We start from the raw sequence: 15619 nt of genomic DNA, 5'->3' as shown, positions 1-15619 counted from the left end.
AGATACCTATGTAAACTAGGCAAATATATAACAGAAAATCATTCTGCAATGGTAGAGGAATGGAATAAGTAAACTAGTAGATCTTTCTTTAGTTTAGAATATTATTCAATTATCTGTCAATTTCTTTGTTAGAGTTATGTTTTCCTCAACTATAGAAAATACTTAGACTCTGTGGGTATGTCTACACTACCCTCCTAATTCGAAATAGGAGGGTAATGTAGGCATACCGCAATTGCAAATGAAGCCCGGGATTTGAACGGCACGGGGTTCAAACTGCCGGCATTTAAAAATGGCGCCGGCCGGCTTTATGCAAATGAAGCCCGGGAAATTCAAATCCCGGGCTTCATTTGCAATTGCGGTATGCCTACATTACCCTCCTATTTCGAATTAGGAGGGTAGTGTAGTCATACCCTCAGACACTATATAGGTATTCATGCAAAGCTAAAGTACTATAGGTAAAACTTCCAACAATTATAAGAGCATAATAAAAAGGCAAATGAGAACAGACAATTTAATAAGTAATGTCTATGTTAATATTTCTGGCAGAAAGACTGCATTCTTTATTATGGAAGCATATAGGTGCATGTAGGTGTTATGTTTCTTTTCTCAAAAGTTTTATTATGCATTAGGAGAGCTATTATATATAATTGGAAATGTGCAGTAAAACACTGAACAGTGAATGTGTCCTGCATAAAGAACTGGGGTCTGAATTTAGTGACAGTACGTGGACTAAGAAACTTTCTAAAATTGTTGGAAAGCTCTATCTACATATACTAAGTTAACATTCTTTTCATTGGATCATGAAGTCAGGCTTTACTGTGGCATGCTCCTGTGCATTATTATCTTATGATAGATCACAATCTTCTGACTACTGGTATATGTTTTTAAAAAGGGAGTTGTTTTTTGTTTTCACAGTTGTTGCTATGTGAATGGACAGAATGTTGATAATGTCTGCTAGGTCTCAAAGTATTTCTTTTCACCATCTTTACTGGGGTCAGTTTCTGACAGCCATTGTTCATCCAGGTTCTTATCTCAACCAGAGAATGGAATAGTAGGAAGATGGTACTACTTGTGTCAAAGGTAAAGGACAGAGTTATGTGAAATCTGCATGCAGCTGGCATTTTAGATAAAGTGTTTCAATTTTTCACAAAGGCTTCATATAGATATTAAAAGGGTGGGGAAGAAAACTCAGCCTTCTAGAAATCTGGAGATCAGCCCTTTGGAAGCAGAGGAGCAGTTGCCCATCACTAATCTCTGATCATCCTGGAAGGACAGGAGACATTTTATAGAAAGAATTAACACTACTATCTGCACTGATGTGCTATTTGTTCCAGGTGCCAAAAGGGAAGACAATGATACTGCACATTTTACTGCACATTTCCAGTTACAGTAAAACTCGATGGTCCGGCATCTGACGGTCCGGCACTCCTGATGGTCCGGCACCATCAGGAACCCGGAAGTGCTCCGGGCAGCCGGACCATTGGCTGGGGCTGGGAGCTGCGGGGAACTTACCATGACTCCCGGCCTCTGTGGTGAGTTCCCCATGGGTCTGGGCTGCTGCAGTGAGTTTGGGAGCCACAAGGAGTTCATCCACTGCAAATGGCAAGAGTTTACTGTACTGATCTTAGAGTGTGTGTATGCTCCACACTCCAGGATGTCACTACTGCTCCAGGAGGAAGAGACTGCCTGTGAGAGAATATGTATGTCTCTCTCTGAGTACCAGCGTCTTGCAGCCCTTCAGAGACAGTTTAACATTCAAGATCCCAGAAAATGCTTCCAGTGCTGGAAAAATCCTGAAAAGGCAACAGGGTGTGTGTGTGAAGGCCAAACTGAAAGAAATATGTTCAGAACTGGCAATAGTTCACTTCATGAGAAGAACCATTTGGAAAAACCAATAGGAAAAAGACAAAATTGTTTTATTCTCAAGAAGTGGCCTTCTATAAATCAGGAGAGAGCGGTATCAAAGTAGCAAGCAGCAGAACAACTGTTAGGGAGGAAAGGAAGCAAGAAACTACGCCAAATAACTGAAAAAATTATTGATTTTTTTTATTTCATACTGGCTGTACATAGAAAGGATACCATCAGGATGCTGCATCAGAGGGAAGCATCTGTGGATGCTAAAAGATTTTTTTAATGCTTGGAAAATGGAAAATCCAAATAGCAGCTTTACAGCTGGTAGGAGGAGAAGTAATCAAAGCAGGAAATTTCAGAGAACTTTTTCAGTCTCCACTGTACTTTTTCTGCCATATGTTGATTGTTTGTTTGCTATACCTTCTTCCTCCTCCTCCTCCCGCACAGTCCCTTTACCTCAGATTCATTCCACACCTGCCCTTTATACTCCTCTCCCCAGCACTGTTTTCCTCATCTCACTTCATTTTTCTTTCCATTTAGCTTATCCCTGCCTAATTAAACCTACATCCCACTTTTAGAAAAAAATATGGAACTTGCATGCCATTTGCTATATCCATTCCTTCAACGTGATTCTGTCTTGCCTATTTAGAGTGTAAGCTCTTCAGGGCAGAGACTGCCTACTACTCTGTGTTTGTACCATAGATGCTAACTTTGTGGGTGCTATGGGGCTGGAGTACCCACAGGGATAAATTAGTGATGATAAGCACCCACCAGTAGCCAAACTCTTCTCTCCCCTGCAGTGCCTTTTGCCCACTAGCAGTCCCACTGACCAACTCCTTCCCTACCCTCCCAGTGCTTCCAGAGTGCTGCAAACAGTTCAGGTAGCACCAAGACAGAGGGTAGAAGGTGGGGAAGAGGCAGTAACTTTCTTAAGTGGTAACAGCGAATGCAGACACTGGTATTTTGTATGTATAGTAGGGATTATATTTTCCAATGTACATTACTTTTCATTTAGCAACACTAAATTTCTTCTATCCAATTTGTGATATCCCTTTCAAATTCTTTTCAATCTGCTTTGGAATTAACTGTAGTGAGTAATTTTCTATTGCAAATTTGACCATTTCACTATTTTCCTCTTTTTCCAGATCATTTGTGAACATGTTGAACAGTGCTCGTCCCTGGGGATCCATTGTTATTTACTTCTCTCCAATGTGAAAACTGACCATTTATTCTAACCATTTATCTCCTATCTTTTAACCAGTTAGTGATCCATTAGAGTAGCAGTTCCCAACCGCCCATCCGTAGACCGGTGTTGGTCTGCGAATTGCTGGCTGCTGGGCCATGGCAGCTGCCGGAGCTCAAGCCAGCTGTTTGCGACGGCTCAGCTCCGGCAACCATGGTGGCTGATTGTGCCTGGCACTAGGGCTAAGGAAACAGCAGGAGGAGGCAGAGCAGGAGGCACCTCCCTCCCTGTTCCCCTCTCCCATGCAGTAAGGTGGTGTCAAGGCTGTCTCCACTCTGGCACGCCGAATGCAGAAGGTGTGGTCCTGCAAGAGAGCTTGAAAACCTTGCCTCTACAAGCACTGGTTACAAACCCTCCTTCCCCCAAATCCTAATACACAGATTTTGGGGAATTTGCTGCCACCACAAAGTGCTTTTTGATCCCTAAAAAACAGGGGTGAACACTTGAAGCCACCCCCAGGGGTACCCCAAGCTCTTCTGCCCCAAAAGAGATTATAAAAGAAAAGAGAAAAACAAGCTGCAGTCTCTGGTAGCTGACCCCTCAGTCAGAGGCATGCAGATGCACACAGGCAGACCTTCTAGGACAGAAAAATAAAATCACCTTAAAAGCAGTGACTTTTATTACAAAACAAAAGATAAACTTGATAAAGCATACTTGGTTGCTAGATGTTACAGAGCAACTGAGGAAACAGATTAAAAACTGAAAAAAAACCTCTGGCACAATGATTAGATGGTAGTAAATGGGGAGGGGAGGCATAGATTCACACAGAGCAGTTCAAACTAAACCACAAAATAAAGAAAAATTACTACCCTGAATACGAGTGGACTCACATTTCCCTGGTACTCACTTCTAATTTTCTCTTTGTTCAGTCCACTCCCATGCCTTGAATTTCGGGAGAGTGGGGGGAACATGGTAGTCCTGCCTGGATTTAAATCATTCCGTGTCTCTCAATTCCTGGTTTAACTCTCCCACACAAAGAAAGCAGGCAGGGAACCTATATCCAATTCAAATTTCAACCCTGTATCTTGATTGGTTCTCCCCTGGTTGACACTTTTGCTAGGTACCTGAGTTAACCCTTTAGTCACCAGGTGCTGGTCAGCACTCCCCCTGTTCATGACAGGTGGTAACCCAGCCAAGGCTCCACACTCCCCCCACCTCTACCCATGGGGGCACGAAGGAGGAAGAAGTATGTGTGTCGGCAATGGCCTCTCCCTCAGCCAGTGGGACAGGAAAGTCCACACTCCCTAGATAGGGCAGCCTGGTTCTGGGGAGTGTGTGGGTGGGGCGGAGTCAAAGGGCATGTGGTATGGGGGGGGTTCAAAGGGTGTTAATGCAAGGGGCTGGGCTGGGCTGGGGCTAGGTGGAGAGGTAACATTTTATTTGCATATGTGTATAATGAATGTTCAAATAAAATGTTACTGGTCCACTAAAAGTTTGTGAATGGGTTTGCTGGTTCACAATACAAAAAATGTTGAGGGTCCATCAGAGGACCTTCCCGCCTATCTCTCTTAGTTTGCTTCAGAGTCTTTGGTGTGGGACTCTGTCAAAGACTCTTAAAATACAAGTATACTATATTTCTAAGTCCACTCTTGTTCACTAAAATAAGGATAACTGGCCCTTAATTGTCAGGATTTACAAATTTATAAAATGCCATTTCAGTATTTTTAGTATTATTCCCTCTTTCACTATGTATTGTTCACTTTCTTGACACTGAACAGAGATTTTCATCATGCTGCTCATAATCATGCCCAGAGTCCTTTTCTTGAGATGATACAATAAATTTGGAACTCTGCAATTATTCACTTCAGTCTGTTATCTTGCACTATCAACCCCGCATTTAATCTACCATTATGTTGTCTATTCACTTAGTTTCATTGGGTTCTTCCGAAGTTCCTCAGTATTTTCTCTACTCTTGACTAACCAAAATAACCTCTAAGTACCGCCACCTTCTATTCCAGATCAATAGTACACTCATATAAACAATTCTGGCCCTAACATGAACTCTTGGACTATACCAGTCAATCTTTTGGCATGATAAAAACAGACCTGACAGGCTACAAGAGAGAAAAGATGAGTGAAGTAATATCTTATATTGGCCCAATAAACTATACTACCTCACCCACCTTGTCTCTCTAAGGCTACGTCTATACTGCTTCCTTCTTGCGCAAAAGCCTATGCAAATGAAGTGCAGATAAGCATATTGCTGTGCTTCATTTGCATAATTAATTAGGGGCCATTTTTGCACAAGAGGCTTTTGAGCAAAAAGGAGCTGTGTAGACAGCTCCTTTTCGTACAAAAACCCCCTCTTGAGCAAGAGCTGTTGTTCCTGAAAAAATGAGGAAGAACGGCTCTTGCGCAAGAGGGGGTTTTGCGCAAATACACCCCCTAATTAATTATGCAAATGAAGCATGGCAATATACTAATCTGTACTTCATTTGAATAGGCTTTTGCGCAAGAAGGAAGCAGTATAGACATAGCCTAGTACCCCGGAACCATACTGGTACAACAAAATTGAATACTGACTGCTTACTGTCTCAGCCATTGTGGCTACTTAATTTCCTTAAAATTGTTCACAAGAACTTACTGTCAATATCTTTTTGCAAGCTTAGTTAGTGGATGTGTATAGAATGTTTTGAAAATGCAATCTTTTCTCAGTAAGAGGACTTGGCAAACCTCTATTTTTAACTTCACAGCATCACCAGCACATTTGGAGCAGTAACTCCCTAAAGGATATTTTTTATATTAAAAATAGTTTTCCTAGCATAAAAACAGCAAACACAAAAAATTAAAACAGAAAAACACTCTCAAAAACCTCAAATTAGCCTACACATTATCTCTGTGAAAGATTATACAATTTTCTCACAAAATGTTTCAGAGCATATGAAGCAGGAATTTCGCAGATTTCTACAGCAGATCTCTACTTCTAATTCAGTGAGTCAGCGAGCTTGAGGTTTCTCCTGTAGGAGGTTTATTGTTGCCATCTTCCTAAACTCAAATCATTGTTTCAAGTGCTCTGCAAATCAGATTAAAGTATTCGTTTTGTTTATTTCTCTGCTGCTGAATAAAGGCAAATCTACATCTCACAAGAATAAAAATATATTACACTTCTGCCTTTTCAAGCCTATTCCACATGAAGTAATTGATTTTCCTCATAGGGACCAATTATAAATCATAAGGGAAAATGACACTCATTCACGAATACTGTGCTTCTTGAAACAGAGCAGCAGAGACAGTAACACTACAAAACTATTCATTACTTAATTTTGTCTCCTTGCAGAAGCCAGTTTGATATACATACTCATGTTCCTGTTTTGTCACACACTATGGTATTAACATGCATTTAGGACTTCAGTACATTTGAAATTTTATTTTCAGTGGCCAGTCTTCATTCTCAATTTCCTTTTGCTCTATGCAAGCAGAATAAACTAAGAGGCTACATCTAGACTGGCATGATTTTCCGCAAATGCTTTTAACGGAAAAGTTTTCCGTTAAAAGCATCTGCGGAAAAGAGCATCTAGATTGGCACGGACGCTTTTCCGCAAAAGCACTTTTTGCGGAAAAGCGTCCGTGCCAATCTAGACGCGCTTTTGCGCAAAAAAGCCACGATTGCCATTTTCTCGATTGGGGCTTTTTTGCGCAAAACAAATCTGAGCTGTCTACACTGGCCCTTTTGCGCAAAAGGACTTTTGTCTGAACGGGAGCAGCATAGTATTTCCGCAAGAAGCACTGATTTCAGACAGTAGGAAGTCAGTGTTCTTGCAGAAATTCAAGCGGCCAGTGTAGACAGCTGGCAAGTTTTTCCTCAAAAGCAGCTGCTTTTGCAGAAAAACTTGCCAGTCTAGACACAGCCAGACTATATAGGACTTGTATCTTCCATAATTTGTCTCTCTCCTCTCTCCTCTCCCTTGTCCTCCATTCCCCCCAAAAACAAAATGAAACCTATCAAGTCCCCTGTGCATTGCACTCTTCTGCCCAGCTACTGTCACAACTCTGATTCCTTGATTTTTTTCACCAGGCTGCTTAGTGAGATGCTTGGTTTTTCACTGATACCTGAGGCGCCCTCTGACCATTAGGCTTAGTTTTCTCACATGCACCATTAATATATCTGAAGATTCCTGCAGTCTTTGTTATCATTTACAGCATTATTTCTTTTGAAGTAGCATTCAGAGATTCGAGCTGGGGTGTCACTGAACTAGGAACTGTTCAAACACATAAAATGACATGATTCTAAATGTTGAAGAGTTTTCAGTGTACTTTACAACAAACAAATGAAGTTAATAAGACAGAAGAGAAAGAATGTCAATAAAACCCCTATAGAGAACCACATATGAAAGCATCATCGGGGAAGAACAGCAATCATCCATCACCAGCTTTTAAGTATGACCAGCATACAGCTATTCAACTAGGGACTCTTAAGGAGTGACTTGAAAGATAAAAAAGAACGGACCATGTAGACCAGGTCAGGGAGGGTGCTACAGGTGTAGGAGATAGTACAGAACAAAGCAGAAAAGTTAGTGGAAAAGTGAATGAACAGGGAATAGAGGAAAGCCTCAACTGTTGGAATAATGTAGACCACAGGTGTGGAACCTTAGGCCTGGGGGGGCAGATGCAGCCCCTGCTTGCCTCGATCTGGTCCCCGAGGCTCAGCACTGGGGAGTCTGTCCTGGCATTGCAACACCCCCAGACACCCACCCACAGAGCTGGAGCACACAAAATCTACAAGCTTGGGCCTCCCTAGGCTCTGGTCTGTGAGAGCAATGTGGGGAGTGTCTTTTTCCTTCTCAGTCAGAGGTTTCTTACTTTGCTTCTTTGCACTTGTGTGCAGCCCAACTGATTTTTCTGTGGGTCAGCAACCCCTGGCCCGAAAAAGGTTTTCCACCCCTGGTGTATACCATGAACTATGCAAAGGGAGATAGTGAGGATGGTGGTAAGGATGCAGCCTAATTCACTCCCTGGATGCTAGTCCTCCATTGCCTTCCTTCAATTCTCACAAAGTGGCTCAGTTAACTGCAGTACAAAGAACCACACAATATGACTCCAGAAGTCCCAGTAACACACACAGGTGAGTACTACACCAGTTGGACCACAATAACCCAAACATGGCTTTGCTGTTTGCTTGCTTACTCTCAGCTGCCAATGACGTGCGTCAATTCTTCAGTGAGTTTACAATCTTATACGATGGTAGTAAGGGTATGCCTACACTGGGATTGAAAGTAAAATTTCCAGCTCAGGTCAGCAAGCACACTAAAAATACCATGACAGCCACTTCTGTATGAGTGGCAGGATGAGCCAACTATCATAGGGTATGTCTACACTACATTAATTTGAACTAACTTAGTTCGAATTAGTTAATTCGAATTAAGCTAATTCGAACTAACGCGTCTAGAACTAAAAACTAGTTCGAATTAGCGTTTTGCTAATTCGAACTAGCATGTCCACATTGAGTGGACCCTGAACAGGGCTTAAGGATGGCCGGAAGCAGTGCCGGCAGGGCATCAGAGGAGGACTTAGAGCGTGGAGATGCTGTCTCAGGCTAGCCGAGGGCTGCGCTTAAAGGGACCCGACCCCCACCCCAGACAGACAGTTCTCAGAGGTGCCCCGCTTGAAAACCAGTCCTGGTTTGGAGTACCTGGAGTGCCCACACTGGGCACATCACACCACTCGGCCATCAGACCGGCTGCACTTGCTGCAGGCTGCCATCTGGGGAGAGAGGGCAATTGGGGGGCTGCAGGAGAGCTTCCACCCACAGAAGCCCAGTCCTCCCCATCGGGGGCTCATACCCCATTCCTCCCTCACCTCCTTCCACTTACCCTTCCCTAGCCCCCCTTCCTGATGTACAAAATAAAGATAACGTTTCTTCCAACATTGACTCTGTCTTTATTGAACAAAACTGGGAGAGACTGGGAAAAGGAGGTGGGAGAGGGGAAGAGAGAGGCTGGGAGAGGGGAGGGCAACTAAAATGCTCAGGGGTTTGGAACAGGTCCCCTATGAAGAGAGGCTAAAGAGACTGGGACTTTTCAGCTTAGAAAAGAGGAGACGGAGGGGGGACAGGATAGAGGTCTCTAAAAGCATGAGTGGGGTGGAGAGGGTGCATTCAGAAAAGTTCTTCATTAGTTCCCATAAAGAAGGACTAGAGGACACCAAAGGAAAGGAATGGGTAGCAGGCTTCAAACTAGTAAGAGAAAGTTGTTCTTCACAAAGCAAATAGTTAACCTGTGGAACTCCTTCCTGCAGGAGGCTGTGAAGGCTACAACTAGAACAGAGTTTAAAGGGAAGTGAGATCAAGTCATGGAGGTTGGGTCCATGGAGTAGTCTTAGCCAGGGGGTAGGAGTGGTGTCCCTGTCCAAAGTTTGTGGAAGGCTGGAGAGGGATGGTACGAGACAAATGGCTTGGTCACTGTCTTCGGTCCATCCCCTCCAGGGTCCCTAGGGTTGGCCGCTGTCGGCAGACAGGCTACTGGGCTAGATGGACCTTTGGTCTGACCCAGTACGGCCATTGTAAGCTCAGGGTCGGGGGTCTCAGTGGACCCCCTTGATTTTCATGCACACCTGCTCGTGGGTGGCCAGGCTGGCAGCTCTCCTTCCCTAGACGGCCACTTTCCTGTGCCTAGTGCGGAGATCGTGGATAAGGTCCATGATGTCTGCACTAGCCCAGGAAGGTGCCCGCCTCTTGCGGTCCCGGGCAAGCTCCCGGGAGCCGCCAGCCTGGTCCTGGGAAGAGGGGGTGGGCTGGGGGACATCGGGTGGGTGGCTCTGTGCCGTGCCAGGTGTAGGGTCTGCTGGCTGGGTGCTGGCAGGCTTGCACCTGGCACGGGCACCGTAGCCAGCCCGTGCCCCTTTAAGGGGTCCGGGGCCGGGAGGGAGGCAATAGAGTTTCCCTGGTGTTGGCCAGAGTGGGAACCTGGGAAGGGCTAGCCTCCCACTAGTTCGAATTAAGGGGCTACACAGCCCTTAATTCGAACTAGTAAGTTCGAACTAGGCTTAATCCTCGTAAAATGAGGTTTTCCTAGTTCGAACTAAGCACTCTGCTAGTTCGATTTAAATTCGAACTAACGGAGCGCTAGTGTAGCGCCTATGAATGTTAGTTCGAACTAACGTCCGTTAGTTCGAACTAACATTGTAGTGTAGACATACCCATACTGATGCTACAGCTGTCCTCCCATCCCTCTCTCCACATCCATCTCGCCACACTCTTATCTGTCTTATACACTGGCAGCCCCATGTACCATACCATCTGAAACCCTAAGGCTATGGCTACACTGTATTCTTCTTCCAGAAAAGCTTATGCAAATGAAGCACTGCATGGAATATTGCAGTGCTTCATTTGCATAATTAATTAGCAGCTGCATTTGCATAAGAGGCTTTTACGCAAAAAGGAGCTATGTAGACGGCTCCTTTTTGTGCAAAAACCCCCTCTCGCGCAAGAGCTGTTCTTCCTGAAAAAATGAGGAACAAGGGCTCTTGTGCAAGAGGAGGTTTTTGCGAAAAAGGAGCTGTCTACACAGCTCCTTTTTGAGCAAAAGCCTCTTGCGCAAAAGCGACTGCTAATTAATTATGCAAATGAAGCATGCCGATATTCCATGCAATGCTTCATTTGCGTAAGCTTTTCCTGAAGAAGGCTACAGTGTAGTCGCAGCCTTAGGGTTTCAGATGGGATGGTACATGGGGCTGCCAATGTACAAGACACCTAAGAGTGTGGAGAGAGGGATGGGAGGACAGCTTGGTGCTGGTGGGTGCTCTGCATCTACTAATTTTCCCCCATTGGAACACCCACGGAGTCAGTGCCTTTGCAAAGACCTCCTCCATGTAAGTGAACAGAGTAACTCATAGCAGTAGGTAGATATCATACTTTATGTGGTGTAGCACTATTGGGTACGGCACAATCTGCCACTAGTATCACAGATATTTTCTTACAATAGAGAGTAGTTAGAAACAGGAATCTTAGGTTCAGGGCAGTGAACCTATCCCACTGCACATGTAGCTGCAACATTAATAGCATTACTTTAGCATAGTTTTTATGTGCAACTTCCTAGCATTTTTCTTAAAAGGAAACTAAAACAAATTCCATCATGTGACAGCATCATACTTACATGGGGCATCACTGGAGTTGGAACCTTTATACATGGCAGAGCTACAAACACCAAATTCTCTTGTTGCTGTAAGGTGCTCAATCCCCTCCTCTGCTCTAGGCCTCTCCCCCCTTCTACCCTTTCCCCAATTTCTGCCTCCCACTCCACTCTGTCCCCACCTCTCCCCTACCTTCTCCCCTAAGCATGACCTGTCCCCAACCCCTCCCATCTTTCCCAGAGCTTGACCACTTCTCAGGAAGTGGTGGACGGGAGGTGGAGGAGTTTGTAAGTGCAGGGCTGCAAGTGCGCAAGGGACACATAGGCAGAAGGACAGGGGTGGGGCAATTTGATACTGGTGGGATACCTACTGATTTTTCTTCATGGATGCTCCAGCTCCAGAGCACCCACGGAGTCAGTGCCTATGCAAAGACCTCCTCCAAATAAGTCAACAGAGGGTATGTCTAGGCTAGAGAGTTTTGTCAGAAAAATGGCTGTTTATCTGATAAAACCTGAATTACATCCTCACTGAAAGCATGTTCTTTCGACAGTATTCAAAAGAACAGAGTGGTTTTTGTGCAATTGGTATTCCTCATTCTACGAGGAAGAAGCCTTTTTGCAAAAGTGCTCTTTCGCAAAAAGGTGTGTGCAGATGGGGAAGAGGGAGTTTTTTTGGAAGAAGAAGGAAGAGGAAAAAGCACAGGTGCCCTGGTGGCCACTCTATCCATAGCAATCGCTGCTTAAATGCAAGATAGCGTCCAGACTGTCTGGACGCTGTCTTCCAAAAAAAGTGCATCACTTTTTCAATGTGCTTTTGCAGTGTGGACGCTCTCTTGCACAAGAAGTTTTTTCGGAAGATCTCTTCCGAAAAAAGCTTCTTGTGCAAGAAGCCTGTAGTCTAGACGTAGCCATGGTAACTGATAGCAGTAGGTGATTGTTATACTTTATGTGGAGCGACGCAGTCTGCCACTGGTATCACAGATATTTTCTTACAGCAGAGAATGATGAAACTCAGGAATCTTGGGTTCCACTTCAGACTCTGGAGGGCAACATTAATTAATGGGCACACACCTTTCTGCCCATTCCCCTCCAAACTGTCCTTGTCTCAAGTTTTCTCTCTTTCCTACCACTTGGCTCCTTGTCCCAGTCCATTCTCCTCACCTAGCAAGTCCTAGTCTCTTTGCCTTGGACGATTGATCCCAGTCCCCATCTTTGCTCAGAAAGTCCTTGATTTGCCCTCTGGAGATGGACTCATCACCTCTGTCTTCCCTCACATTCTCAGTACCTTTGCCTAGCTACAGTTGAAGTTCCTGCTCCCCCTCCTGGAACCACAGTCTGTCCATCTCCACATTGATAGCCTCCAGTTGCCTCCCAAATGGCTCACACTCTCAATCTCCTTCCCCATGCTCCTTAATGTGCCTCAATGACCCCTCCAGAAGCTCCCATCTAAGCCTATATCCTTATGTAATTAAGATTCCAAAACAGTGGTGAAGGGGAGCAGAGAGTATAAATTTACAGAGTCCATTAAAAAAACCACACTTCTGGTTACAGGTGAACAACTTTAATTTTTTTTCAAGCATCCTCTCCAGATTCCCACTCACAGGCTAGTTTAGCTAGCAGTGATCACATTCTGGAACAAGGGATATGAATTCCTAAATAAGAAGGAACTCAAGAATTCTGTTAAATCTAGTATCTGATCTAGGGATGTAAGCGACTGTGAATTATTTTCTAGAGTTAAGTAAAATTATTTGCACTTCTAAACAAAATGTCTGCAACTCTGGTCACAAAGTTTGCCACTACTACAAAGATTCATGCTTTTTGGATTTAGATCAGACAGTTTTTTGTCTTTCTTTGGAACCGCAGCATTCTTCAAGCTTCAGAACCACAGCAGGTGAGTCCTGCAGAGTCATTTATTGCATATTTTCTGATACATTAGGGGCAAAATAAGGTCTATAAAGTTCTTGGCTCCCCCTGAAGGATTGGATCTGGCTCGATTAACCATCAATCTCTCCCAGAAAGGAACTAAGTTTGCAATCTGTATTGCTGCTTTTTAAATGTTCTTCAAGTAAAAGTGGAGCAAATGGAGCACCTTGATAAAGTGTGTCCATTTTCTTCTCAAATCAGGCATCTTGTATGCATGGAAGATGCTAGGTATGAAGCACATCTTTTAAATATTTGCTTCTTGGTCTTTGGACCTGCCATTCCAGAACCAAAGCACTGCATCTAAGTAAAAATATATATTTATTTTTAAAAGTGTGTAGGTCTGCGAGTCCATTTGTTCAAGAACTCCTCTTAAATGGTAAGAGCTAGGGACACAAGATTTAGAATGCAGCTTCCTCTTCTCCTAACTTAAAGCAAGATCAGGATTTGGTTGTGCTGGGACAACCAGAAGCCCCAGGAATGAGACTGTTTTCCATAACATACAAAGGGAGGGGCTGCTGTTTAGAGGGAAGCAATACCACAGAGTGACTACTAGTGGGCAGTAAGCAAGCAGAGGGGAGAGCTATAATGTAGTGATCATAGGGAGCAGCTGTACCTACAAGAGAGTGGCAAGCTGAGACTGGGGCTTGCCATACTCCCTGTCAACCAGAATGGATAAGTAGAGTCCGTGCCCCAAAACCATTCTACCCACCAGCTCTGGAGAAGCAGCCAGGAGGGTGAGAAAAAAGCCCCCTGTCAGTTGGGTGAAGTGACAGGGGGTGGGGATGGGGAAATGGGAAGGCCCCTGCCGGCTGGGGATGGGAGCCAAGGTAGAGAGAAAAGGCCCATGCCAGCCAGAAGTGGACGCTGAGGGGGAGAGAAAAGACCCCTGCCAACCAGGGGGAGAGAGAAGGCCTGTGCCGGGGGGGGGGGGGGGGGGGGGAGGGGGCAGGGGAGGAGGAGAAGGCCCTGCTGACTATTGGAGGGAAAAGGGAGTTAGTTACTTCGTGCAGTAACAACTGTTCTTTGAGAAGTGTGTCCCCATGGTTGCTCTTCTGATGGTGATGGGTCACCTGGAGCCTCAAATCGGAGCATTGCAAAGCAACTCTCACACCGCTGCCTCCCAAACACACGACATGCACAGCACAGACCCTCCCCTTCAGTTCCTCTTCTATGTCCAAGCAACTAAGACTCCAAGTAGAGGAGAGAAAGGGAGGGTCGTGAAGCACCCACGGGGACACAGTGGCATTGAAGGTGATGCCAGCTTAAAATGTGCCACTTTTGCCTGCGGTGCCTTGGCTTTTTGTTACGTCAAGCTCTTAAGCGGGGCCGGGAGAGCAGAGCACCCTGGTGCTTCTCTCGGCACCGAAGAGGCACACACCGGTGTAAATGCTGCAGTATGTGCTCTGTCTGCTGATTTTATGGTGTTTGCCCCAGATGTTCCAGGTCTCTCTCCCCTGCTAATTCTTGGGGAGGAGGAAGGAGGGACAGCGTGAGCTGGAGAAGCTCTCTTCTTTGTGGCTTTCTTGGGGGGTGGGCAGCAGCCCTTTTCATTGGAGAGCCAACCTGGCTAGAGGTGGTGTCTTGCGCCTTAGCAGGCTGTATAGCCTTATCAAACAGTATCATTCTCCGGTGGGCCTCTCTATCTCTTCTCGCTCTCAGGCTTGAACAGTGCTTACATTTTTGTGGGTTGTGGGCTTCCCCAAACAGCATATATAGAGGGAATGGTCATCATATACTGGCATGGGCTCTCAGCAGTCAGTACATTTCTTAAAGCCTGAGGAGGCAGACATATTAGTTAATATTTGTTGATTTGACACCGTCAGGGTTTTGTTTTTGTTTTTTTTAAGAGCGAGAGAGAGAGAGAGAGAGAGAGAGAGAGAGAGGGGCCAGGAACCGAGATAAGCGCAGCAAACCGAGTGCAAGTGGCTAGCGCCCTGTTCAAACCCCCTGAGGGGAATTTTTTTTAGGTAAAAATGAAGGAAGGAAACTATTTACACAAATATCTAATGCTAACTCTATAAAAGAAACTGCCCAAACGCTAAATAACTAACAATCTGAGGTAATGAGAGGGCGGTTGAAGAGGAACTGAAGGGGAGGGGGCAGGCCGAGCGTCAGGAGCTCAGGAGGCAGCAGCGTGAGACTCCTCCTGTCCATGCATGGCCTGAGGAGGGTGGGGGTAATTGCTGTGCAATGCTCCGATTTGCAGCTCCAGGTGACCCATCACCAACAGTGGAGCACCCACGGGGACATAACTCGAAGAAGAACTGAAGGTTCTGCTGGCTAGAGATGGAGGGAGAAAAAACCCTGCCCGATGGGACCCCCTTCCTTGACCCCCTCTCACCTACCAACCCTAATTCTCACACACCTCCAGCCTCCTACCCTGCCTCCTGCATCTCAACACTACCAGGCCCCTGTGCTGAAGAACCCGGGCAATGGCGGGTAAGTCCTTTAGTTATACAAAACGTCTTCACCACCATATTTTTAAAACTTTCTGTTTTTGATAATACTTACAAATTACAAACATTGTAAAAAAAAG

At 45.1% G+C, this 15619-nt stretch overlaps 1 protein-coding gene across 1 annotated transcript in view; it reads right to left on the bottom strand.

Annotated features, from left to right (window-relative positions):
- EFCAB11 (EF-hand calcium binding domain 11) overlaps window positions 1-15619 on the bottom strand; it is a 131638-nt gene that overhangs the window by 44841 nt on the left and 71178 nt on the right. The window lies entirely within an intron of this gene.

Source organism: Pelodiscus sinensis, chromosome 5 (assembly GCF_052426305.1).
Source record: "Pelodiscus sinensis isolate ZL-2025 chromosome 5, ASM5242630v1, whole genome shotgun sequence".
Lineage (NCBI taxonomy): Eukaryota > Metazoa > Chordata > Testudines > Trionychidae > Pelodiscus > Pelodiscus sinensis.
This window is presented reverse-complemented; position numbering and strand designations above follow the sequence as displayed.